The sequence below is a fragment of the Mobula hypostoma genome, chromosome 3 (assembly GCF_963921235.1).
Source record: "Mobula hypostoma chromosome 3, sMobHyp1.1, whole genome shotgun sequence".
NCBI lineage: Eukaryota > Metazoa > Chordata > Chondrichthyes > Myliobatiformes > Myliobatidae > Mobula > Mobula hypostoma.
In genome coordinates, this window is record NC_086099.1 from 107,384,066 (window position 1) to 107,411,024 (window position 26,959).

The following is a 26,959-nucleotide window of genomic DNA, read 5'->3' on the forward strand; positions in this document are numbered from 1 at the left end:
AGCACAAGAGGGCACAGTTTTAAGGTGCTTGGAAGTAGGTATAGAGGAGGTATCAGGGGTAAGTTTTTTTACGCAGAGTGGTGAGTGCGTGGAATGGGCTGCCTGTGATGGTGGTGGAGGCGGATACAATAGGGTCTTCTAAGAGACCCCTGGACAGGTACATGGAACTCAGAAAAATAGAGGGCTCGGGGTAACCCTTGGTAATTTCTAAGGTAGGGATATGTTCAGCACAGCTTTGTGGGCCAAAGGGCCTGTATTGTGCTGTAGATTTTCTATGTTTCTAATCTCTTTTTTTAAAAAAAAACGCTTCCTCTCATCCAGTCTATGGCTCTTCCCATCATTTTAGGATTAGTGCACAATTAATGTAAGTGTGTCAGCCCTGATTAGGTGGGCTGAAGGGCCTATAACTCTGTATTTTTTAAGGTTAATTGTGTGGATATTATAAATCAATATGTGAAGAGAATATGTGAAAGAATAAACTGATCTTTTTTTGGAACTTACAATTGCCTTGCATCATTGGACTTTAAAACAGGAGAGTTTTCTTCAACTTCTGTCAGTTGATCTGAGATTAATGGCAGTTCTGCATTGGCACAACTCCAAATACCTTGTCCTGATGTTCCAGGATCAGAATTTCCTGAATTAGTTTTGTGCATGTCAGGCTCCAACAACCACCTCACTTCCACCCTCATCTCCAGCTCAAGTGAATAAACACTTATCCCTTGTTAAATGGGTCAGTTGTTTCAGTTTCTTGGGATCCAATTGCAATTTATTATATGTAATTCTGCTTTGCAGGCAGGATTTCATAATTGCTCTATTGAATCTTTTACACAAATTGCATTGAAAAGCACTTTTCATAATGTAAAGCTTCAATTTTTCTTTTTTCCTTCTATAGAATGCTAAATTGGATTTCATTATCACAGACTTACTCAAGTGAGTAGAAAGTTTTGATAATTAAACCAAGCCTGATTCAATAGAAATGAATTGGCATTCATCGGCATCACCATCACAGGGCTGTCTCTTCCCCCATCAATATGCTAGGGGGTGGTATTGACTTGAATTTGGACAAATCCCGTGAGTATTGTGAACTGAGTACAAGACAGATCAGAAGCTGGATGTCCAGCAGAGACTGACTCACAGAACATGCAAAACCTGTCCTTAATTTAAAAGGTAAATGTCCTGAATGCTCTTCACAAGCTTGACTGACTGGAACTCAAAGATGCTGGATATTATCCAAGGAAATCAGCCCATGAGATTAGCAGATCATCACCATCCGAGCATAACTGTTTCCCCTACCATGGATGCTGTTTATATTATCTACAAAGTGCACTGCACCAAGGACAATTATAACAGGCACATAGGAGTATCACCAGCTGCAGGGTACCTTTTATTACACAGGATCATGTTTATCATGCTTTGGCTCATTCGGGCTTTGGCGATAATGGGTCGAGTTGAGGTAAGTTACCTGTGAGAAATTTAAACAGGAAGTATGTCTGTGAGGCCGGTGTTCTGTGCTGGGTGTCAAATGTGGGAAGTTCGGGAGACTCCCAGCCTCCCAGACGGCCACATCTGCGCCAGGTGAGTCGAGCGGCAGCTCCTTAGGGACCGCGTTATGGAGCTGGAGATGCAGCTCGATGACCTTGGCCTGGTTAGGGAAAGTGAGAAGGTGATAGAGAGGAGCTATAGGCAAGTATCCGCAGCGAGGCCTCAGGACACAGATAAGTGGGTAACAGTCAGGAGAGGGAAGGGCAAGAGTCAGATACTAGAAAGCACTATGTGGCTATCCCCCTTAACAATAAGTACTCCTGTTTGAGTACTGTTGGGGGGGATGGCCTACCTGGGGGAAGTATCAGTAGCTGTGCCTCTGGCACAGAGTCTGGCGCTTGGCTCAGAAGGGTAGGGAAAGGAAGAAGGCAGTAGTGATAGGGCACTCTATAGTTAGGGGGTCAGACAGGTGATTCTGTGGATGCAGGAAAGAAACAAGGATGGTAGTTTGCCTCCCTGGTGCCAGGGTCCGGGATATTTCTGATCGTGTCCAAGATATCCTGAAGTGGGAGGGTGAGGAGCCAGAGGTCGTGGTACATATAGGTACCAATGACATAGGTAGGAAAAGGGATGAGGTCCTGAAAGGAGAATATAGGGAGCTAGGAAGGGAGTTGAGAAAAAGGACCGCAAATGTAGTAATCTCGGGATTACTGCCTGTGCCACGTGACAGTGAGAGTAGGAATGCGATGAGGTGGAGGATAAATGCGTGGCTGAGGGATTGGAGCAGGGGGCAGGGATTCAAGTTTTTGGATCATTGGGACCTCTTTTGGCGCAGGCGTGATCTGTACAAAAAGGACGGGTTACACTTGAATCCTAGGGGGACCAATATCCTGGCAGGGAGATTAGCGGGGGCTACTGAGGTGACTTTAAACTAGAATGGTTGGGGGGTGGGAATCAAATTAAAGAGGCTAGGCGTGAGGAGGTTAGTTCACAACAGAGGGATGGGAACCAGTGCAGAGAGACAGAGGGGTGTAAAGTGAGCGTAGAAGCAAAAAGTACAAAGGAGAAAAGTAAAAGTGGCAGGCCGACAAATCCAGGGCAAGCATTAAAAAGGGCCACTTTTCAACATAATTGTATAAGGGCAAAGAGAGTTGTAAAAGAGCGCCTGAAGGCTTTATGTGTCAATGCAAGGAGCATTCATAATAAGGTGGATGAATTGAAAGTGCAGATTGTTATTAATGATTATGATATAGTTAGGATCACAGAGACATGGCTCCAGGGTGACCAGGGATGGGAGCTCAACGTTCAGGGATATTCAATATTCAGGAGGGATAGACATGAAGGAAGGGGAGGTGGTGTGGCGTTGCTGGTTAAAGAAGAGATTAACGCAATAGAAAGGAAGGACATAAGCCGGGAAGATGTGGAATCGATATGGGTAGAGCTGCGTAACACTAAGGGGCAGAAGACGCTGGTGGGAGTTGTGTACAGGCCACCTAACAGTAGTAGTGAGGTCGGAGATGGTATTAAACAGGAAATTAGAAATGTGTGCAATAAAGGAACAGCAGTTATAATGGGTGACTTCAATCTACATGTAGACTGGGTGACCCAAATTGGTAAAGGTGCTGAGGAAGAGGATTTCTTGGAATGTATGCAGGATGGTTTTTTGAACCAACATGTCGAGGAGCCAACTAGAGAGCAGGCTATTCTGGATTGGGTTTTGAGCAATGAGGAAGGGTTAATTAGCGATCTTGTCGTGAGAGACCCCTTGGGTAAGAGTGACCATAATATGGTGGAATTCTTCATTAATATGGAGAGTGACATAGTTAATTCAGAAACAAAGGTTCTGAACTTAAAGAGGGGTAACTTTGAAGGTATGAGACGTGAATTAGCTAAGATAGACTGGCAAATGACACTTAAAGGATTGACAGTGGATATGCAATGGCAAGCATTTAAAGGTTGCATGGATGAACTACAACAATTGTTCATCCCAGTTTGGCAAAAGAATAAATCAAGGAAGGTAGTGTACCCGAGGCTGACAAGAGAAATTAGGGATAGTATCAATTCCAAAGAAGTAGCATACAAATTAGCCAGAGAAAGTGGCTCACCTGAGGACTGGGAGAAATTCAGAGTTCAGCAGAGGAGGACAAAGGGCTTAATTAGGAAGGGGAAAAAAGATTATGAGAGAAAACTGGCAAGGAACATAAAAACGGACTGTAAAAGCTTTTATAGATATGTAAAAAGGAAAAGACTGGTAAAGACAAATGTAGGTCCCCTGCAGACAGAAACAGGTGAATTGATTATGGGAGCAAGGACATGGCAGACCAATTGAATAATTACTTTGGTTCTGTCTTCACTAAGGAGGACATAAATAATCTTCCAGAAATAGTAAGGGACAGAGGACCAGTGAGATGGAGGAACTGAGTGAAATACATGTTAGTAGGGAAGTGGTGTTAGGTAAATTGAAGGGATTGGAGGCAGATAAATCCCCAGGGCCAGATGGTCTGCATCCTAGAGTGCTTAAGGAAGTAGCCCAAGAAATAGTGGATGCATTAGTGATAATTTTTCAAAACTCGTTAGATTCTGGACTAGTTCCTGAGGATTGGAGGGTGGCTAATGTAACCCCACTTTTTAAAAAAGGAGGGAGAGAGAAACCGGGGAATTATAGACCGGTTAGCCTAACGTCGGTGGTGGGGAAACTGCTGGAGTCAGTTATCAAGGATGTGATAACAGCACATTTGGAAAGCGGTGAAATGATCGGACAAAGTCAGCATGGATTTGTGAAAGGAAAATCATGTCTGACGAATCTCATAGAATTTTTTGAGGATGTAACTAGTAGAGTGGATAGGGGAGAACCAGTGTATGTGGTATATTTGGATTTTCAAAAGGCTTTTGACAAGGTCCCACACAGGAGATTAGTGTGGAAACTTAAAGCACACGGTATTGGGGGTAAGGTATTGGTGTGGGTGGAGAATTGGTTAGCAGACAGGAAGCAAAGAGTGGGAATAAACGGGACCTTTCAGAATGGCAGGCGGTGACTAGTGGGGTACCGCAAGGCTCAGTGCTGGGACCCCAGTTGTTTACAATATATATTAATGACTTGGACGAGGGAATTAAATGCAGCATCTCCAAGTTTGCGGATGACACGAAGCTGGGTGGCAGTGTTAGCAGTGAGGAGGATGCTAAGAGGATGCAGGGTGACTTGGATAGGTTGGGTGAGTGGGCAAACTCATGGCAGATGCAATTTAATGTGGATAAATGTGAAGTTATCCACTTTGGTGGCAAAAATAGGAAAACAGATTATTATCTGAATGGTGGCCGATTAGGAAAAGGGGAGGTGCAACAAGACCTGGGTGTCATTATACACCAGTCATTGAAAGTGGGCATGCAGGTACAGCAGGCGGTGAAAAAGGCGAATGGTATGCTGGCATTTATAGCGAGAGGATTCGAGTACAGGAGCAGGGAGGTACTACTGCAGTTGTACAAGGCCTTGGTGAGACCACACCTGGAGTATTGTGTGCAGTTTTGGTCCCCTAATCTGAGGAAAGACATCTTTGCCATAGAGGGAGTACAAAGAAGGTTCACCAGATTGATTCCTGGGATGGCAGGACTTTCATATGAGGAAAGACTGGATGAACTGGGCTTGTACTCGTTGGAATTTAGAAGATTGAGGGGGGATCTGATTGAAACGGATAAGATCCTAAAGGGATTGGACAGGCTAGATGCAGGAAGATTGTTCCCGATGTTGGGGAAGTCCAGAACGAGGGGTCACAGTTTGAGGATAGAGGGGAAGCCTTTTAGGACCGAGATTAGGAAAAACTTCTTCACACAGAGAGTGGTGAATCTGTGGAATTCTCTGCCACAGGAAACTGTTGAGGCCAGTTCATTGGCTATGTTTAAGAGGGAGTTAGATATGGCCCTTGTGGCTACAGGGGTCAGGGGGTATGGAGGGAAGGCTGGGGCGGGGTTCTGAGTTGGATGATCAGCCATGATCATAATAAATGGCGGTGCAGGCTCGAAGGGCCGAATGGCCTACTCCTGCACCTATTTTCTATGTTTCTATGTTTCTATGAAAAGGGAGCAGGTCAAGAAAACAGACTACAGGGAGTTAGGAAGGAAGTTTAGAAGCAGGACCTCAAAGGTAGTTATCTCGGGATTACTGCCTGTGCCACGTGACAGAAAGTATAGGAATAGAGTGAGGTGAAGGATAAATGCGTGGCTGAAGGATTGGAGCCGGGGGCATGATTCAGAATTCTGGATCATTGGGACCTCTTTTGGGGCAGGAGAGACCTGTACAAAAAGGATGGGTTGCACGAATCTGAGGGGGACCAATATCCTGGCAGGGAGGTTTGCTAAGGCTATTGGGGAGAGTTTAAACTAGGATTGCTGGAGGGGTGTGAACCAAACTGAAGAGATAGAGGAAGAGCTGGTTGGCTTACAAATAGAGAAAGCTTGGAGACAGTGCGAGAGGGAGGGTAGGCAGGTGATAGAGAAGTGCGCACTCAGACTGATAGTTTAAGATGTGTCTATTTTAATGCAAGGAGTATTATGAACAAAGCGGATGAGCTTAGAGCGTGGATCAGCACTTGGAGCTATGATGTTGTGGTCATTACAGAGACTTGGATGGCACAGGAGCAGGAATGGTTACTTGGAGTGCCAGGCTTTAGATGTTTCAGAAAGGACAGGGAGGGAGGCGAAAGAGGTGGGGGTGTGGCACTGTTGATCAGAGATAGTGTCATGGCTTCAGAGAAGGAGGAATACATGAAGGGCTTGTCTACGGAGTCTCTGTGGGTAGAAGTTAGGAGCAGGAAAGGATCAATAAGTCTACTGGGTGTTTTTTATAACAACCCAATAGTAACAAGGAGCACATAGGGAAACAGATTCTGGAAAGGTGTGATAATAACAGGGTTGTCGTGGTGGGAGATTTTAATTTCCCAAATATTGATTGGCATGTCCCTACAGCGAGGGGATTAGATGGGGTGGAGTTTGTTAGGTGTGTTCAAGAAAGTTTCTTGACACAACATGTAGATAAGCCTACAAGAGGAGAGGTATTGGGAAATGAACCTGGTCAGGTGTCAGATCTCTGAGTGGGAGAGCATTTTGGAGACGGTGATCACAATTCTATCTCCTTTACCATAACATTGGAGAGGGATAGGAACAGATAAGTTAAGAAAGCGTTTAATTGAAGTAAGGGGAAATATGAGGCTATCAGGTAGGAACTTGGAAGGATAAATTGGGAACAGATGTTCTCAGGGAAATGTATGAATGAAATGTGACAAATATTCAGGGGTATTTGCGTGGACTTCTGCATAGGTACATTCCAATGAGACGGGAAAAGGATGGTAGGGTACAGGAACCATGGTGTACAAAGGCTGTTGTAAATCCAGTCAAGAAGAAAGGAAGAGTGTACAAAATGTTCAAAAAACTAGGTAATGATAGAGATCTAAGGCTAGCCAGAAGGAGCTTAAGAATGAAATTAGGAGAGCCAGAAGGGACCATGCATTGGCCTTGGCGGACAGGATTAAGAAAAACCCCAAGGCATTCTACAAGTATGTGAAGAACAAGAGGATAAGACGTGAGAGAATAGGACCAAAGAAGAGTGACAGTGGAAAAGTGTGTATGGAACCAGAGGAGATAGCAGTGGTACTTAATGGGTACTTTGCTTCAGTATTCACTACAGAAAAGGATTTTGGCGATTGTAGGGATAACTTACAGCAGACTGAAAAGCTTGAGCATGTAGATATTAAGAAAGCGGATGTGCTGGAGCTTTTGGAAAGCATCAAGTTGGATAAGTCACCGGGACAGGACATGATGTACCCAGGCTACTGTGGGAGGAGAGGGAGGAGATTGCTGAGCCTCTGGTGATGATCTTTGCATCATCAATGGGGATCGTAGATGTTCCGGAGGATTGAAGGTTTGTGGATATTGTTCCATTATTCAAGAAAGGGCGTAGAGATAGTCCATGAAATTATAGACCAGTGAGTCTTACTTCAGTGGTTGGTAAGTTGATGAAGAAGATCCTAAGAGGTAGGATTTATGAACATTTGGAGAGGCATAATATGATTTGGAATAGTCATCATGGCTTTGTGAAAGGCAGGTTGTGCCTTACGAGACTGTTTTAATTTTTTGAGGATGTGACTAAACACATTGATGATGGTAGAGCAGTAGATGTAGTGTATATGGATTTCAGCAAGGCATTTCACAAGGTATCCCATGCAAGGCTTCCAGTATTGAGAAAGTACGGAGGCATGGGATCCAAGGGGACATTGCTTTGTGAATCCTGAACTGGCTTGCCCACAGAAGGTAAAGAGTGATTGTATATTCTGCATAGAGGTCGGTCACCAGTGGAGTGCCTCAGGGATCTGTTCTGGGACCGTTACTCTTCATGATTTTTATAAATGACCTGGATGAAGAAATGGAGGGATGGGTTAGTAAATTTGCTGATGACACAAAGGTTGGAGGTGTTGTAGATAGTATGGAGGGCTGTCAGAGGTTATAGTGGGACATTGATAGAATGCAAAACTGGGCTGAGAAATAGCAGATGGAGTTCAACCCAGATAAGTGTGAGGTGGTTAATTTTGGTAGGTCAAATATGATGACAGAATATCGTAATAATGGTAAGACTCTTGGCAGTGTGGAGGATCAGAGGGATCTAGGGGTCTGAGTCCATAGGACACTCAAAGCTGCTGCACAGGTTGACTCTGTGGTTAAGAAGGCATACGGTGTATTGGCCTTCATTAATTGTGGGATTGAGTTTAGGAGCCGAGAGGTAATGTTGCAGCTATAGAAGACCCTGGTCAGATCCCACTTGGAGTACTGTGCTCAGTTCTGGTCGCCTCACTATAAGAAGGATGTGAAAACCATAGAAAGGGTGCAGAGAAGATTTACAAGGATGTTGCCTGGATTGGGTAGCATGCCTTATGAGAAAAGTTTGAGTGAACTCGGCTTTTTCTCTTTGGAGCAACGGAAGATGAGAGGTGACCTGATAGAGGTGTATAAGATGATGAGAGGCATTGATTGTGCAGATAGTCAGAGGCTTTTTTCCAGGGCTGAAATGGCTAGTAGTAGAGGGCACAGTTTTAAGGTGCTTGGAAGAAGGTACAGAGGAGACGTTCGGGGTATATTTTTTACGCAGAGAGTGGTGAGTGCGTAAAATGGGCTGCTGGCGACCGTGGTGGAGGCGGATACAATAGGGTCTTTTAAGAGACTCCTGGATAGGAGCTTAGAAAAATAGAGGGCTATGGGTAACCCGAGGTAATTTCTAAGGTAAGGACATGTTCATAGAACATAGAACATAGAATAGTACAGCACATTACAGGCCCTTTGGTCCACAATGTTGTGCTGACCCTCAAACCATGCCTCCCATATAGGCCCCCACCTTAGATTCCTCCAAATACCTGTCTAGTAGTCTCTTAAACTTCACTAGTGTATCTGCCTCCACCACTGACTCAGGCAGTGCATTCCACGCACCAACCACTCTCTGAGTAAAAAACCTTCCTCTAATATCCCCCTTGAACTTCCCACCCCTTACCTTAAAGCCATGTCCTCTTGTATTGAGCAGTGGTGCCCTGGGGAAGAGGCACTGGCTATCCACTCTATCTATTCCTCTTTTTATCTTGTACACCTCTATCCTGTCTCCTCTCATCCTCCTTCTCTCCAAAGAGTAAAGCCCTAGCTCCCTTAATCTCTGATCATAATGCATACTCTCTAAACCAGGTAGCATCCTGGTAAATCTCCTCTGTACCCTTTCCAATGCTTCCACATCCTTCCTATAGTGAGGCGACCAGAACTGGACACAGTACTCCAAGTGTGGCCTGACCAGAGTTTTATAGAGCTGCATCATTACATCACGACTCTTAAACTCTATCCCTCGACTTATGAAAGCTAACACCTCATAAGCTTTCTTAACTACCCTATCTACCTATGAGGCAACTTTCAGGGATCTGTGGACATGTATCCCCAGATCCCTCTGCTCCTCCACATCACCAAGTATCCTGCCATTTACTTTGTACCCTGCCTTGGAGTTTGTCTTTCCAAAGTGTACCACCTCACTCTTCTCCAGGTTGAACCCCATCTGCCACTTCTCAGCCCACTTCTGCATCCTATCAATGTCTCTTTGCAATCTTTGACAATCCTCTTAACTATCTGCAACACCACCAACCTTTGTGTCATCTGCAATCTTGTCAACCCACCCTTCTACCCCAACATCCAGGTCGTTAATAAAAATCACGAAAAGTAGAGGTCCCAGAACAGATCCTTGTGGGACACCATTAGTCACAATCCTCCAATCTGAATGTACTCCCTCCACCACAACCCTCTGCCTTCTGCAGGCAAGCCAATTCTGAATCCACCTGGCAAAACTTCCCTGGATCCCATGCCTTCTGACTTTCTGAATAAGCCTACCGTGTGGAACCTTGTCAGATGCCTTACTAAACTCCATATAGATCACATCCACTGCACTACCCTCATCTATATGTCTGGTCACCTCCTCGAAGAACTCTATTAGGTTTGTTAGACGCGATCTGCCCTTCACAAAGCCATGCTGACTGTCCCTGATCAGACCATGATTCTCTAAATGCCCAGAGATCCTATCTCTAAGAATCTTTTCCAACAGCTTTCCCACCACAGACATAAGGCTCACTGGTCTATAATTACCCGGACTATCCCTACTACCTTTTTTGAACAAGGGGACAACATTTGCCTCCCTCCAGTCCTCCAGTACCATTCCTGTGGACAACGAGGACATAAAGATCCTAGCCAGAGGCTCAGCAATCTCTTCCCTCGCCTCGTGGAGCAGCCTGGGGAATATTCCGTCAGGCCCCGGGGACTTATCCGTCCTAATGTATTTTAACAACTCCAACACCTCCTCTCCCTTAATATCAACATGCTCTAGAACATCAACCTCACTCATCATCAAGTTCCCTCTCATTGATGAATACTGAAGAGAAGTATTCATTGAGGACCTCGCTCACTTCCACAGCCTCCAGGCACATCTTCGGCACAGCTTTGTGGACCGAAGAGCCTATATTGTGCTGTAAGTTTTCTATGTCTCTAAAATAGCAACATTTAACAAACATTTTGATAAGTACATGAATTGTTAGAATTTAGGGGCACAGGCAATGGGACTATCACCATGGTCAGCATGGATGAATTGGGCGAAGAGCTTGTTTCCATGACCCCAAGTCCTAAACTCCACAATAATCAAAACTGTTGATGTACTTTCAGTGGCAGGACATCAGTGATTGAAGAAAGCTGCTCACCAACACCCTCTAGAGCAAATAAGTATAGGCAATACAAGCAAACCTTATTACTGATGCCAAATTCCTGAAGATGAATGAAAATATATACATTCTTGGACAAAATCTAAAACTGTGTGATTGAATTTGTTTTACCCTGGTCTCGACCTTGAACACATACCATCCAAAATATGTCATTTATTCAAAAATTAGACTAGAGCAAAATTTACATTTATTTTTCATTTTACATGACCTTGAAGCAGCAGAAATCCTACCATAAGCAATTAAGTACTTTTGTCATTGTTGTTATGACAGTAAAACAGTAACTTTGACCACAGAGGGCTTCTGCAAGGGGTAATATAATAAGGACAATAAGGTCCATTTTTACTGAAACTGAATTTTAGCCAGTACATCTCACCCAAGTAAATTTTCTCAAGACTCTTAACTGTTCCAGTCTGGAAAAGAGATAATAATTATTTTTTGCACAAATGAGCTCAACGTGTTTCAAGGACAGGACAAAACAACGAAACAAACAAAGTAGAAAGCAATTGCCAGGCAGTGGCAGCCAAGATCTTTGAAAAATTCAGCCAGGGAATCCTAACAAACATTAAATATGAAAAATTATCCAAAGCATTTCTTGAAATTAACCTGGAGCACATGTCCTGCATCAAATTCTTCAGGAAATTTATAAATTGAATCACCAGGATAAAATGACTAATTGTTTACATGGCACATAAATATATCTGAACTGTCAGTCATCCTGTGGCTTTCGGTTAGGAAGAAGTATCTTTTCCTCAACTACACTTTTAAACATGATTTTGGAGGCTGTTGGAACTGATGTCAGTTTAAATAGTGGTGGTTGAACTTTCTGTTTGCTGAGTAATATTCTCCTCTCCCAAAGGGGGATGACCTGTGTTTCTGGTTAGGCCACACTTGGAGTATTGTGTCCAGTTCTGGTCACCTCACTATAGGAAGGATGTGGAAGCATTGGAAAGGGTACAGAGGAGATTTACCAGGATGCTGCCTGGTTTAGAAAGTATGCATTATGATCAGAGATTAAGGGAGCTAGGGCTTTACTCTTTGGAGAGAAGGAGGATGAGAGGAGACATGATAGAGGTGTACAAGATAATAAGAGGAATAGATAGAGTGGATAGCCAGCTCCTCTTCCCCAGGGCACCACTGCTCAATACAAGAAGACATGGCTTTAAGGTAAGGGGTGGGAAGCTCAAGGGGGATATTAGAGGAAGGTTTTTTACTCAGAGAGTGGTTGGTGCGTGAAATGCACTGCCTGAGTCAGTGGTGGGGGCAGATACACTAGTGAAGTTTAAGAGACTACTAGACAGGTATATGGAGGAATCTAAGGTGGGGGCTTATACAGGAGGCAGGGTTTGAGGGTCGGCACAATATTGTGGGCCGAAGGGCCTGTACTGTGCTGTACTATTCTATGTTCTATGTTCTATGTTCTCAGAGGAATTCCTCATTCCCAGCACTAACACAGGCTTATGCTGAGCAGAATTCTGCATTCTCTGTATCATTGGGTATGAACACCATCATCTATGCAACCAAAGCAGAGTGCAGCTGTCATATGTAGACCAGAAGAGCAGACTGGGAATGTTGGTATTATGGTCATTCAGGGAAAATGATGGCAGTGCATGGGGAAAGCTGAGCCTGGACAATGAAGGGTTAATCCTCTGACTTCACACTGTTGGAAGCTTTTGTCCATTTGGATGAGTATGGATCATAGAGCAACAGAATCAGACAGAACAGACCAATGTTTGCACTGACTATCAGTCTGCCATGAGCCCTGCAGCTTGCGGTAGAGCATTGGGCTTCTGTAAGCACCTGCGTTTACTAATTGTTACCATTGTTAAGACCAGGTGCTTTCAGTTTAATCTTCTCAAGTTAATTGTGATCAGCACATGTTTCCCAGATTCTATGAGTATTTAAAGAGGACTGTGCAAGATGGGAGGGTGAATTAAGAGTGTGTGTGTGTGTGTGTGTGTGTGTGTGTGTGTGTGTGTGTGTGTGTGTGTGTGTGTGTGTGTGTGTGTGTGTGTGTGTGTGTGTGTGTGTGTGTGTGTGTGTGTGTGTGTATGTATATATATGTGTATATATGTGTATATGTGTATGTATATGTATGTATGTAAGTGTGTATGTGTGTATGTATGTGTGTGCGTATGTATGTATATATATATATATATATATATATAGAATGTATGTCTAGTGCACATTCTGGAGCAGAGGGTGGTGGTAATGCACCATTAAGCTGGATGCCAACCGCCGTAAAACAAGATACAGACAGACAGACAGATGCCAACCACTGTAAAACAAGATACGGACAGAGGTGTGGAGTCTTCCTGTGTGTTTTTGAAGAATGCTATGACTTGCAGTATCATTTGGTTGTGCCACTGATTCTCTGTTGGTTTTTCAATGTCTAACCTCTTGTTTCTGTTTTTTCATGGGGAGTCTGCACCTGGGTCCAGTCATTGCCAGTGCCTATCATGACAGAATGAGTCTGCCATCCTCTGCACCTGGGTCCAGTCCTGTGAGTGCATGCTGTGACATCAACTACTCATTTACATAATCTTACGCTATTCTGATTTTTAAATTTTCCCCATGTTTCCCTCAACCCCCCTGATTTTTTCCTCTCACTCTATGTACTAAATTTACAGTGGCTAGTTAACCTACCAACCTTGATTTCTTGGTAACAAATGGAAGAGATTCTGCAGATGTTGGAAATCTTAAGGAATGCACACAAAATACAGGAGGAACTCAGCAAGTCAGGCAGCATCTGTGGAGGGTAATAAACAGTTGGTGTTTTAGGGCAAGACCTTTCATTAGGAGAGGACAGGAAGGGAGCAGAAGACAGAATAGGAAGGAGGACAGAGGAAAGTGGGTGCAAGCTACAGGTGATAGGTGAGACCAAGTGATGGGGGAGAGGGATGTGCTAAGATGCTGGGAGGGTCTCAGCCCAAAACATTGACTGTTTATTCCCCTCCACAGCTGTTTGCAGACTTGTGGAGTTTCTCTAGCATTTTAAAACATCTTTGTATTTTGGAATGAAACCAAAGCCACAGGAGGAAGTCAGCGGTCACAAAGAGAATGCATGGAATTCAGACAGCTAGCAGCAGTGGCCAGGACTGAGCCGAGGTCTTTTGGGGCTGTGAGGCAGCAGTTCCTGTGCCACTCGAAGTGGACAGGTAATATGGGCTGCAACACTGGAAAAACAGAGCAGAGGTGCTTCAGTAAACTTCAGGTTCATCCCAGTACTGAATTCCCAAGAAATGGTTCCATGAATGAAACTCGGTGACTGGAAGAGGAAACCTCACACCTGTAGTTATTCCAATAGAGTGATGGTGGTGGATGAGGATATACAGTTATTCCTAGTCATGTATTCTTCCACATCCAACACCGGACACAAATGTAGGTGGTGGTGAATATCAATAGCTCGGGGTGAGGTGTTTGATCTTCTGGTGTTTGCCGAACTTGGCGCTATCTACGAATGCCGAAGAGCCAAAGAAACATGGCCAAATAGAATTCAAAGGTCAACTAGAGGTAGTCAATCACGACTGAGGCAAACAAATGGGGGTCTATATAAACGTGACCACTCCCAGAGAGAAGCCACAACAACTGCGCTCTGAGGATCTCACCTCGACTGCTGATGAAATGGCTGCAAGCTAAATTGCCAAGCTTGGCAAACACTGCAACATCAAACTAAGCAAAAGTTGGTCTAACTTCCAGTCTGTCTCTCTATCTAGGTACCATATCCGATGTGGATGTTGGTGACCATAGTTTTCCATACAGATTTATCCCTTGTTCTTTGGATGACTTCCATCTCCTCCATGTGTAGCCACCTGGCTAGGCTTTTGATGTACATAAGCTGAGGTCTTCCTCTAGGTTTGCTCCCCTCTATCTTTCCAGAGAGTATGAGTTTTTCTAGTTCATCTTTCCACATGATGTGTCCTAGGAATCTGAGTTGCCTTTCTCTTATTGTTGGTATGAGTGATCAAACTGCTTGGCCTCTTCTGAGAACTTCTTCATTTGATGCGTCTGTGGTCCATGATATTTTTAACATTCTCCTGTAGAACCATAATTCAGCTGCTTCTAGTCTCTTTTCCATTGCTGGGGAAATGGTCCAGTATTCACTTCCATAAATTAGAATAGAATAAATGTAGCACTGCAGTATTCTGTTTTGTTTACATGCTCATCTTTCTGTCTGTTAATATGGTCTTCATTTTTGGAAAGCTTCTTTCGCCATTGCTATTCTGTATTTGATATCTGTGTCGCACCTGCCATCAATTGTTACTAGGCTGCCAAGATAACTTCCAGTGCATACTCCTAAATATAATCTTCAAAAACCTTGTGACACTATGGAATGAGCAATGAGGTTTGTTTATTCCCAGGGTTTCCTAGCCTCAACTTCTTATCTCAAACTTTGTGAGCCATTGTGAGACTTCTGTATGAAAACTGAATGGTGTGGAAGCATTTTTTAGCTTGAACTATATAATAATAATCACTTCAGGAAAAATGTTGGATAATCTTTTTAATATTGTACAAAAGCATAAGAGTGGCAACCCCCCCCCCCCCACCCCGGACTCCAAATCTATATCTCTGCATTAACTCTCCCTACGCAACTCCGTTGTCCATTCGTCCCCCCCATCCCTCCCCACTGATCTCCCTTCGGTACTCATCCTTGTAAGCGGAACAAGTGCTACACATGCCCTTACACTTCCTCCCTTACCACCATTCAGGGCCCCAGACTGTCCTTCCAGGTGAGGTGACACTTCACCTGTGAGTCGGCTGGGTCCACATAGTGTGTCCGGTGCTCCTGATGTGCCTTCTATATATTGGCGAGACCCGACGCAGACTGGGAGACCGCTTTGCTGAACACCTACGTTCTGTCCGCCAGAGAAAGCAGGATCTCCCAGTGGCCACACATTTTAATTCCACATCCCATTCCCATTCTGACATGTCTATCCATGGCCTCCTCTACTGTAAAGATGAAGCCACACTCAGGTTGGAGGAACAACACCTTATATTCCATCTGGATAGCCTCCAACCTGATGGCATGAACATCGACTTCTCTAATTTCTGCTAATGCCCCACCTCCCCCTTGTACCCCATCTGTTACTCATTTTTATGCACACATTCTTTCTCTCACTCTCCTTTTTCTCCCTCTGTCCGTCTGAATATACCCCTTGCCCATCCTCTGGTCCCCCCCCCCCGTCTTTCTCCCTGGGCCTCCTATCCCATGATCCTCTCATACCCCTTTGCCAATCACCTGTCCAGCTCTTGGCTCCATCCCTCCCCCTCCTGTCTTCTCCTATCATTTTGGATCTCCCCCTCCCCCTCCCACTTTCAAATCTCTTACTAGCTCTTCCTTCAGTTAGTCCTGACGAAGGGTCTCGTCCTGAAACGTTGACTGTACCACTTCCTAGAGATGCTGCCTGGCCTGCTGCGTTCACCAGCAACTTTGATGTGTGTTGCTTGAATTTCCAGCATCTGCAGAATTCCTGTTCTCTGCATTAACTCTTTGTGTGACTGTTGGCAAGAGAGTTGTCCGCCATGATCCTGACTGCAGTTTACAAACAGCTTAAGGCAGATGTCATGCTTGCACTTAATGGATTAAGTCCCATGATTGAAAAACAAGGAACAGCCTTGCTCAATGCCTTTCACACCTAGGGCTTCAATTAGGCTAGCTTGAAGAAATCTCTGCCCAACCCCCATCTGCAGCATCTGAGGATTCACGTGTTCCACTACTGCTACACGATCATCAAGAAGTCCTGCTGTTCAATCCCTTGAACATATTTCAGGAAATCTGACCAGCTGGCTGTCCTCTTCCTACTGCATATAGGTAATGACTAAAGAGCAAGGCAACTACTGTAAGGACAACAAAGAGGTGATCATAGGAGGCAAAAGACACTCATGAACGTGTGTCTCCACAACAACATTCAGAGTCTTCTCCAGCCAGAAGCCCCGGATGAACCAAGAGATTCAAAATCTGCTGAGGGCTAGATCAGTGGCATTCAGGACTAAAAATCCAGGAAAGTACAAGAGGTCCAGGCATGACTTCTGGAAGGTGGTCTCACTTGCAAAGTAGCAATTCCAGACTAAACTTAAAACACAGGGAAACGCTTAACATCTGTGGCAGAGCCTGAATACCATTACCATCTACAATCCGAAACCAAGCAACATAAAGCAACAAGGAACTCATCAAAGTTGCTGGTGAATGCAGCAGGCCAGGCAGCATCTCTGGGAAGATGTACAGTCGACGTTTCAGGCCGAGACCCTTCGTCAGGACTAACTGAAGGAAGAGCTAGTAAGGGATTTGAAAGTGGGAGTGGGAGGGGGAGGGGGAGATCCAAAATGATAGGAGAAGACAGGAGGGGGAGGGATGGAGCCAAGAGCTGGACAGGTGATAGGCAAAAGGGGATACGAGAGGATCATGGGACAGGAAGCCCAGGGAGAAGGAAAAGGGGGAGGGGGGAAAAACCCAGAGGATGGGCAATGGGTATAGTCAGAGGGACAGAGGGAGAAAAGGAGAGAGAGAGAGAGAGAATGTGTGTATATAAATAAATAACAGAGGGGGTACGAGGGGGAGGTGGGGCATTAGCAGAAGTTAGAGAGGTCAATGCTCATGCCATCAGGTTGGAGGCTACCCAGACGGAATACAAGGTGTTCCTCCAACCTGAATGTGGCTTCATCTTGACAGTAGAGGAGGCCGTGGATAGATATATCAGAATGGGATGTGGAATTAAAATGTGTGGCCACTGGGAGATCCTGCTTTCTCTGGCGGACAGAGCGTAGGTGTTCAGCAAAGCGGTCTCCCAGTCTGCATCGGGTCTCGCCAATATATAGAAGGCCACATCGGGAGCACCGGACGCAGTATATCACCCCAGCCGACTCACAGGTGAAGTGTCGCCTCACCTGGAAGGACTGTCTGGGGCCCTGAACGGTAGTGAGGGAGGAAATGTAAGGGCATGTGTAGCACTTGTTCCGCTTACAAGGATAAGTGCCAGGAGGGAGATCAGTGGGGAGGGATGGTGGGGACAAATGAACAAGGGAGTCGCGTAGGGAGCAATCCCTGCGGAAAGCAGAGAGAGAGGGGGTGGGAAAGATGTGCTTAGTGGTTGGATCCCGTTGGAGGTGGCGGAAGTTACAGAGAATAATATGTTGGACTCGGAGGCTGGTGGGGTAGTAGGTGAGGACCAGGGGAACCTTAATCCTAGTGGGGTGACGGGAGGATGGAGTGAGAGCAGATGTGCGTGAAATAGAGGAGATGGATTTGAGAGCAGAGTTGATGGTGGAGGAAGGGAAGCCCCTTTCTTTAAAAAAGGAGGACAACAAGGTTTCACTTCCGGTTGAACTCAATGCCTTTTATGCTGACTTTGATTGAAAGACATGGAGGCACCTTCACAAATCCCACAGCCCCCAGTCATCCTATGATCTCAGTCTCTGAAACTGACACGAGAGCATCATCCAGGAGAGTGAATCTATAGAAATAGTCAGGCTCGATTGGCATACCTGGCCAAGTACTGAAGACCTGTGCTAATCAACTGGGTGGAGTGTTATCAGACATCTCTCAACATCTCACTTCAGCAGTCTGAGGGTGCTTCACCCACCTGCTTCAAGCAGGTTTCATTCTTGCCAGTACCCAAGAAGAATTTAGTAACCTGACTTAATGACTATTGTCCAGTAGTACTTAGATCCAGAGTAATAAAATGCTTTGAGAAGTTGGTCATGAGCGTATCAATTCTTGTCTGAGAAGTGACGAGGATCCACTCCAATTTGTCTTATTTCACAACAGGTCGGAAGCAGATGTCATTTCATTGGTTCTTCACTCAGCTCTAGAACACCTGGACAATGAAGGTGCATATGTCAGGATAGTTTTCATTGAATGCACTTCAGCATTCAATACCATTTTCCCTCGAAACATCACTAAACTCTATGTCCTGGGCCTCAATACCTTCCTGTGCAACTGGATCCTTGATTTCCTCAGACAGATCTTAGTTAGTACAGTTTGGTAACAACATCTCCTCCACGCTCACTATCAGCATAGGGGCACCACTCGGCTGTGTGCTTAGCTATCTGCTTACTCGCTTTATAATTATAATTGTGTGGCTAAGTACAGCTTTAGTGCAACATTTACTTAAGTTTGCTGGTAACCCCACTATTGTTGGCCATGTCAAAGGTGGTGAAAAATCTGAATATAGGGGGCAAGTTGAAGGTCTGGTTGAGTGGTGCCACAACAACAGCCCTAACTCAATGCCAGCAAAACCACTGAGCTGATTATCAGCTACTGGAGGAAGAAGCTGGAGGTTCATAAGCCAGTACTCACTAGGGGATCGGAGGTGGAGAGGGTCAGTAGCTTTACATTCCTTGGATATATCCTGCAATCAACACGTGAATGCCATTATAAGGAAGGCATGATAGTGCTTCCACTTTCCTAGAAGTTTCTGTAGATTCAGCATGTCACCAAAAACTTTGACATAATTCTGTAGATGCACAGTGGAGAGAATTCTACCTGGTTGTTTCTCATGCTGATGGAAATATCAATGTCCAGAAATGGAAAAGACACAAAAATTGATGGATATAGGCCAGTTCATCACAGGAAAAACACTCCCCACCATTGACTACATTTACATGGAGTGCAGCCACAAGCAAGCAGCATCCATCATCAAAGTCCCCACTATTCCGGCCATGCTCTACTGCCATCAGACTCCGGAACGATTATTACCCTACAACGATCGGGCTCCTGAACCAGCAAGAAAAACTTGACTCGCCGCAACTCCGAACTGATTCTACAACCTGCAGACTCACTTTCAAAGACTCTTTACAACTCATTCTCAGTTTGTTTTCATTTTCAGTTTGTCTTCTTTTGCACATTGATTGCTTACCAGTCATTGTTTATGTATGTTTATTGTCATAGATTCTGTTGTATTTTATTATTTTTCCTGTAAGTGCCTGCATGGAAATGGATCTCATTGCAGCATATGTTAACATATACAGTATATACTTTGATTAAATTTACTTTGAAATTTGAACTGTAAATTTTGAAGGAAACCTCTCCTACATGCGAAGCTCTTCTATATCTAAATCAATCTGAACAAAGGAGGCATTTTTCATCCAAAGTTGTATTACAATGAAATAGTTTGTTCTTGAATTTGAAGCACTGCTGTAAAGTAGGAAACACTGTGGCAACTATGCGTTCATTATGAACCCAGAAGCAGGAATATTCTAATGACCAGACAATCTCTTAATGATGCTCTTTGAAAGTTATACTGCATTTGAAACATTAGGGAAATTATTTTAAAAACACTATTGGAACTTTTTTACATCTTACTTGACAGGCAGCATCTTCAACTGCACAGCAGTCTCTCAGTTCTGCACTGATAAGTCTATTTCAACACTTGCCCAGCTGTCTGAAATGGCAGTTGAATCTTCTGATGTCGCTCCTTTTCCAAAGTCAGGTCTGACCATATATAGAGACATAAATTAATTTTACAACCTTATTTTAGGTTTAATTTTTTTCTCAGTATTTGACTTCACATCTTTGTATTCAGTCTAATAAAACCAGGTAAACAGAGTACATTAAATTTACTGGTCTTGGCTGATTGTCACGTACTCAGAAGCTATTTCAACTGCATGACCAGAATTCACTTAAGGTTAGACTAGCATCTATATTTTAAATTTGGAAAGAAGATGGCTTCCAGGGATTAGGCCCAGCAATTTATAATCTCAAGCCAAGGCTAGCAATCTGTTCAGTGCTTCAGTTAACCATTTAAGACAGATATACTTAATCTTTCTGGCACCATGCTGCCAAAATGGTGGATAGTTATGGAAAACATTATAAAAACACATTGAGCTTGGTTAATAATGAATGGCCCCATATTCAGACTAATATATATTTTCATTAGTTACTAATCAGCAGCCTAATTAAATGATGGTTATTATGTAAATTAAAAGCAGAGAAAAGCTACACCTTAACTAAATTCTGAGGATTAATGTGAAACAGAAGCACAAACAAAAGTCACACATATTTATAATTCAAACAATGAAATGAATTTACATTTTAATCATCCACCAGCAAAGAATGCCTTATAAAGTGAAACCAGCAGAATGTTTAATACAATAAAACATGTGTACAGCAGAATATTATAACAAGAAATGTAAATGTAATGTATAATTAATCTCAGGTGTCCTGTCCTGGTCCAACCACATTGATGTCACAGCCAGGAAAGCTCACTGGCACCTCTGCTTCCTCAAGAAGCTGAAGAAATTTGGCACGGCCCCTTTGGCCCTCACCATTTTTAATTGATCTGCCATTACAGTTCATTTGGATTCCATGCGGATGCATCTTGTATCGGTGCAGGAATTGCTCTGCCCTTAACCAGAAGAAACTGCAGAGTTGTGGATACAGCTCAGTAGCTCACAGAAACCAGCCTCCCCTCTATAGACTCTGGTAACATTTCTCACTACCTCGGTAAAGCACCCAGCATGAACAAAGACCTCACCTACTCTGGACATACTCTCTTCTCCCTCTTCCCATGGGATAGAAGATGCAGAAGCCTGAAGCACATAGCACTCGGCTAGAGGACAGCTTCAGTCTTGCTGTTGTAAGACATTGCAAGACACATATTGGTTCCCTCGTACAATAAGATGCAATCTGACTTCACAATCTACCTCGGTTTGACTTTGCACCTTCTTGTCTCCCTGCTCTGCATTTTTTTCTGTAACTGTAACATTTAACATAGAACATAGAATAGTACAGCACAGTACAGGCCCTGCAGCCCACAAAGTTGTGCCGACCCTCAAACCCTGCCTCCCATATAACCCCCCACCTTAAATTCCTCCATATACCTGTCTAGTAGTCTCTTAAACTTCACTAGTGTATCTGCCTCCACCACTGACTCAGGCAGTGCATTCCACGCACCAACCACTCTCTGAGTAAAAAACCTTCCTCTAATATCCCCCTTGAACTTCCCATCCCTTACCTTAAAGCCATGTCCTCTTGTATTGAGCAGTGGTGCCCTGGGGAAGAGGAGCTGGCTATCCACTCTATCTATTCCTCTTATTATCTTGTACACCTCTATCATGTCTCCTATCATCCTCCTTCTCTCCAAAGAGTAAAGCCCTAGCTCCCTTAATCTCTGATCATGATGCACACTCTCTAAACCAGGCAGCATCCTGGTAAATCTCCTCTGTACCCTTTCCAATGCTTCCACATCCTTCCTATAGTGAGGCGACCAGAACTGGACACAGTACTCCAAGTGTGGCCTAACCCACAGTTTTATAGAGCTGCATCATTACATCACGACTCTTAAACTCTATCCCTCGACTTATGAAAGCTAACACCCCATAAGCTTTCTTAACTACCCTATCTACCTATGAGACAACTTTCAGGGATCTGTGGACATGTACCCCTAGATCCCTCTGCTCCTCCACACTACCAAGCATCCTGCTATTTACTTTGTACTCTCTGCCTTGGAGTTTGTCTTTCCAAAGTTTACCACCTCACACTTCTCTGGATTGAACTCCATCTGCCACTTCTCAGCCCACTTCTGCATCCTATCAATGTCTCTCAGCAATCTTCGACAATCCTCTACACTATATACAACACCACCACCCTTTGTGTTGTCTGCAAACTTGCCAACCCACCCTTCGACCCCCACATTCAGGTCGTTAATAAAAATCACGAAAAGTAGAGGTCCCAGAACAGATCCTTGTGGGACACCACGAGTCATAATCCTCCAATCTGAATGTACTCTCTCCACCACGACCATCTGCCTTCTGCAGGCAGGCCAATTCTGAATCTACCTGACCAAACTTCCCTGGTTCCCATGCCTTCTAACTTTCTGAATAAGCCTACCGTGTGGAACCTTGTCAAATGCCTTACTAAAATCCATACAGATCACATCCACTGCACTACCCTCATCTATATGCCTGGTCACCTCCTCAAAGAACTCTATCAGGCTTGTTAGACACGATCTGCCCTTCACAAAGCCATGCTGACTGTCCCTGATCAGACCATGATTCTCTAAATGCCCAGAGATCCTATCTCTAAGAATCTTTTCCAACAGCTTTCCCACCACAGACATAATGCTCACTGGTCTATAATTACCCAGACTATCCCTACTACCTTTTTTAAACAAGGGGACAACATTCATCTCCCTCCAATCCTCTGGTACCATTCCCCTGGACAATGAGAACATAAAGATCCTAGCCAGAGGCTCAGCAATCTCTTCGCTCGCCTCATGGAGCAGCCTGGGGAATATTCCGTCAGGCCCCGGGGACTTATCCGTACTAATATATTTTAACAACTCCAACACCTCCTCTCCCTTAATATCAACATCAACCTCACTCATATTGTCCTCACCGTCATCAAGTTCCCTCTCATTGGTGAATACTGAAGAGAAGTATTCACTGAGGACCTCGCTCACTTCCACAGCCTCCAGGCACATCTTCCCACCTTTATCTTTAATCCATCCTACCTTCGTTCCTGTCATCCTTTTGTTTTTCACATAATTGAAGGTTGCCTTGGGGTTTCCCTTTACCCTACTCCCCAAGGCCTTCTCATGCCCCCTTCCTGCTCTTCTCAGCCCCTTCTTAAGCTCCTTTCTTGCTTCCCTATATTCCTCAATAGACCCATCTGATCCTTGCTTCCTAAACCTCATGTATGCTGCCTTCTTCCACCTGACTAGATTTTCCACCTCACTTGTCTCCCATGGTTCCTTCACCCTACCATTCTTTATCTTCCTCACCGGGACAAATTTATCACTAACATCCTGCAAGAGATTTCTAAACATCGACCACATGTCCATAGTACATTTCCCTGCAAAAACATCACCCTAATTCACAAACACAAGTCCTAGCCTTATAGCCTCATAATTTGCCCTTCCCCAAATAAAAAATTTCCTGTCCTCTCTGATTCGATCCTTTTCCATGATAATGCTAAAGGCCAGGGAGTGGTGGTCACTGTCCCCCAGATGCTCACTCAGTGAGAGATCTGTGACCTGACCCGGTTCATTACCTAGTACTAGATCTAGTATGGCATTCCCCCTGGTCGGCCTGTCCACATACTGTGACAGGAATCCATCCTGGACACACTTAACAAATTCTGCCCCATCTAAACCCTTGGAACTAATCAGGTGCCAATCAATATTAGGGAAGTTAAAGTCACCCATGATAACAACCCTGTTATTTTTGCACCTTTCCAAAATCTGCATCCGAATCTGCTCCTCTGTATCTCTGCTGCTACCAGGGAGCCAATAAAATACCCCAAAAGAGTAACTGCTCCCTTCCTGTTCCTGACATACATCCATACTGATTCAAAAGAGGATCCTGCTACATTACCCACCCTTTCTGTAGCTGTAATAGTATCCCTGACCAGTAATGCCACCCCTCCTCCCCTACCACCCCCCCCCCCATCCCTTTTAAAGCACTGAAATCCAGGAATATTGAGAATCCATTCCTGCCCTGGTGCCAGCCAAGTCTCTGTAATGGCCACCAGATCATAATTCCATGTATGTATCCAAGCTCTCAGTTCATCACCTTTGTTCCTGATGCTTCTTGCATTGAGGTACACACACTTCAGCCCTTCTACCTTACTGTCTTTACACCGTTTATTCTGCTTCTCTTTCCTCAAAGCCTCTCTATATGTTAGATATGACTTTACTCCATGCACTTCTTTCACTGCTCTATCACTCCGGGTCCCACCCCCTTGCAAATTAGTTTAAACCCTCCTGAACCATGCTAGCAAACCTATCTGCAAGGATATTGCTCCCCCTTGAGTTCAGGTGCAACCCATCCAGGTCCCACCTTCCCCAGAAGAGATCCCAATGATCCAAAAATTTAAAACCCTGCCCCCTGCACCAACTCCTCAGCCACGCATTATAGAAACATAGAAACATAGAAAATAGGTGCAGGAGTAGGCCATTCGGCCCTTCGAGCCTGCACCGCCATTTATTATGATCATGGCTGATCATCCAACTCAGAACCCAGCCTTCCCTCCATACCCCCTGACCCCTGTAGCCACAAGGGCCATATCTAACTTCCTTTTAAACATAGCTAATGAACTGGCCTCAACAGTTTGCTGTGGCAGAGAATTCCACAGATTCACCACTCTCTGTGTGAAGAAGTTTTTCCTAATCTCGGTCCTAAAAGGCTTCCCCTCTATCCTCAAACTGTGACCCCTCGTTCTGGACCTCCCCAACATCGGGAACAATCTTCCCGCATCTAGCCTGTCCAATCCCTTTAGGATCTTATACGTTTCAATCAGATCCCCCCTCAATCTTCTAAATTCCAACGAGTACAAGCCCAGTTCATCCAGTCTTTCTTCATATGAAAGACCTGCCATCCCAGGAATCAATCTGGTGAACCTTCTTTGTACTCCCTCTATGGCAAAGATGTCTTTCCTCAGATTAGGGGACCAAAACTGCACACAATACTCCAGGTGTGGTCTCACCAAGGCCTTGTACAACTGCAGTAGTACCTCCCTGCTCCTGTACTCGAATCCTCTCGCTATAAATGCCAGCATACCATTCGCCTTTTTCACCGCCTGCTGTACCTGCATGCCCACTTTCAATGACTGGTGTATAATGACACCCAGGTCTCGTTGCACCTCCCCTTTTCCTAATCGGCCACCATTCAGATAATAATCTGTTTTCCTATTTTTGCCACCAAAGTGGATAACTTCACATTTATCCACATTAAATTGCATCTGCCATGAGTTTGCCCACTCACCCAACCTATCCAAGTCACCCTGCATCCTCTTAGCATCCTCCTCACTGCCACCCAGCTTCGTGTCATCCGCAAACTTGGAGATGCTGCATTTAATTCCCTCGTCCAAGTCATTAATATATATTGTAAACAACTGGGGTCCCAGCACTGAGCCTTGCGGTACCCCACTAGTCACCGCCTGCCATTCTGAAAGGTCCCGTTTATTCCCACTCTTTGCTTCCTGTCTGCTAACCAATTCTCCACCCACACCAATACCTTACCCCCAATACCGTGTGCTTTAAGTTTCCACACTAATCTCCTGTGTGGGACCTTGTCAAAAGCCTTTTGAAAATCCAAATATACCACATCCACTGGTTCTCCCCTATCCACTCTACTAGTTACATCCTCAAAAAATTATATGAGATTCGTCAGACATGATTTTCCTTTCACAAATCCATGCTGACTTTGTCCAATCATTTCACCGCTTTCCAAATGTGCTGTTATCACATCCTTGATAACTCACGTAGCACTGGCAGCAATCCTGAGAATGCCACCCTTGGGGTCCTGTTCTTCAGCCCTCTGCCTAGTTCCCAAAACTCACACTTCAGGACCTCATCCCTCTTCCTGCCTACGTCGTTGGTACCAACATGTATCACGACTTCTGGTTGCTTTCCCTCTCATACCAGGATGTCGTACACCCGGTCAGAGACATCCCGGACCCTGGCACCCAGGAGGCAACAAACCATGCGGGTGTCCTTCTCACGTCCACAAAATCTCCTGTCTGCTCCCCTGATTATAGAGTCTCCAATGACGACAGCTGTCCTCTTCTCCGTCCCACCCTTCTGCACCACCGGGTCAGACTCAGTGCCGGAGGCCCTGCCACCGTGGCTCACACCTGGTCGGTCGTCCCCGCCAACAGTGTCCAGGATGGTAAACTTACTATTCAGGGGAATGGCTACAGGGGTGCTCTGCACTACCTGTCTTGTTGTTGTTGTTGTTGTTGTTCGTCCTTCGTAGTCGAAGATGACCATGGCTTCAAAGTCAAATGGGAGATTGGTGACTGTGGGTCCGGAGGTGACTGATGAGGCCAATCCGGGCCCTGAAGGCTCGCCCACATGTGGGACACAAGTGGGTGGGTGCTGTCGTGGCAGTGGATGCTGCTCGGGCCTTGCGCACAGCACGCTTTCATTGCGCCTCGATGATACGCCTGACTTCAGCTGCACGGGCTCCTGTGGTGATCTTGCTGCGCCAAGCTGGACGGTCGAGGGCAAGCGTCTCCCACGTGTTGATGTCAACACCCAGGCCTTTGAGGGACGCTTTGAGGCAGTTTTTGTAACGATTCTTCTGCCCCCTCGACTGAGCGCTTGCCCTGACACAGTTCTCCGTACAGCAGCTGCTTAGGCAATCGGCTGTCTGGCATTCTGACCACATGTCCAGCCCTCCTGGCTTGGGCTTTCAGCAGGAGGGTGTAGACGCTGCAGAGCCCAGCTCGTTCCAGGATTTCTGTGTCAGGGACTTTGTCCTGC